Source organism: Anomalospiza imberbis, unplaced genomic scaffold (assembly GCF_031753505.1).
Source record: "Anomalospiza imberbis isolate Cuckoo-Finch-1a 21T00152 unplaced genomic scaffold, ASM3175350v1 scaffold_165, whole genome shotgun sequence".
Taxonomy (NCBI): Eukaryota; Metazoa; Chordata; class Aves; order Passeriformes; family Viduidae; genus Anomalospiza; species Anomalospiza imberbis.
The window spans coordinates 32,238-33,907 of record NW_027099799.1 but is presented as its reverse complement, the minus strand read 5'-3'; the positions used below and the strand labels follow the sequence as shown (position 1 = coordinate 33,907).

Genomic DNA, 1,670 nt, shown 5'->3' with positions numbered 1-1,670 from the left:
CAAAAGACTTGTCTGAGGTTGACTATCTTTATATTTAACATCTTAGATGGAGAGGTTCCATGGCTTACAGACAACTACTTTGACAACTAAAATAGATGGCAATGATGACAAGGCTGAACACCTAGAGTATATTGCCTTTGCTTTGGTTCCTGTTTTCTTCATCATGGGTCTCTTGGGGATCCTTATCTACCATATCCTTAAGAAAAAAGGATACTGTTGTACAACAGAAGCTGAAGAACTAGAAGAAGAAAAAATGATGAAAAAATAGAAATTAATGAAACTATACGTGAGAATAGTGACACTGTGGGACAAAATGTTAACTACATCATGAAAAATGAAGCAAATGCTGGTGTGTTAAAGGCCATGGTAGCAGAATGCAGTGTCTTTGAACCTGAAAGCCCATTATCTCCTACCTCTCCTGAGAGTCCAATGAGTCCAGGGACTCCTTTGTCACCAGGTGTTCCATTCAGACACAGCTGCAAAGCCCATCACTTCCATACTGTTGGAGGAGTGGTGGAAAAGGATGTTTGTACTTGCTGTAGTCACAAACGAAGACACGTTATAAAGCTAGCTCAAAAATCTAAAGAGAACAGAAGACATTGTATTGGAGAAGTTACAGTCCTTTCTGTGGGAAGATTTTGAGTCACAAAAGTGGATCACAAATCAAACTGCAAAGAGAGGAAAAGCTTGATGCCCATTAGTGGCATGGAGAGTGTCAATGGTGAGATGCCTGCGATGCCTGAGAAACAGGATGTGAGCAAAACACCTGCCATGCCTGCAAAACAGGAAATGCAAGAGAGGAGAAGCTCAGAGTAAAGGTGGAACTTGTAGAAGAAGATTGTCTGCAAGCACTTTGGAGAAAAGTGAAAACTCCCAAGAGATGCATGCTATTTAAGGAAATGTATTTATGGCAATGTAGCATTTTACAAGTTCTGTGATGTCATTCCTGCAAGGTTAAACACTTAATGGTTTTTGACCAGTAAAATAGTGAGATTTAGACACTTAAATACTGTTGTGCTGTGTAGACATCATAATGAATGGCTTCATCTTGGAAAGAAAATATACGTACAAGTTTTTGGGCAGGAAAGATAAAAGCTTTATCAAGTCTTAAACTATTTTTGTACTTAGACAAGCATTTACAAGCTCAATATTAAGAGTAATACAATTACCTCATAGATAAACTGCATTCACCCCAGTGGTCCATCTGGATTTTTCTTCTCCTGTTTTGCCCACTCCAAAATTGACAAGTGTTTGCTGAAGGTAAAAGCCAGCCTTTGAAATATGAAATTATTCTTTTAATCTAGTTGCTTGTAGCCAAGTAAAACATACATAATTATGTCAGCCAAATCTGCATGTGTGCCTTTAGTATATAAGCCCTCAAACTCCGTGCAGGGTACCTCAAAGTAGAGACTGGTTCAGTTATATGCAGATGTTAAATTGTCTGCTGAGGGAGGGTTTCCTTGAAAATGGGGAACCAACTTTCTATGGCTGAATGGCTGGTTCTGTCCTCCTGGCAGGGTTATATCCCTCAGCTGGGGGTCCCAGTGTCTGATGCCAAGCTCGTTGGACTCTTGGGTTGGGCTCAGGACCATGGATTTTCTGTGGCTCTCAGACATGCCTTGGATCGGAGAATTTAGTGTGACTTGGGTCACTGACTCATGACGGAGTCG

The 1,670-nt window shown here is 40.5% G+C and overlaps 1 pseudogene; it reads left to right on the top strand.

Annotated features, from left to right (window-relative positions):
• The first annotated feature begins 46 nt into the window (after positions 1 to 46).
• On the top strand, positions 47 to 1,433 carry LOC137466225 (RELT-like protein 1 pseudogene; annotated as a pseudogene).
• Positions 1,434 to 1,670: the final 237 nt, after the last annotated feature.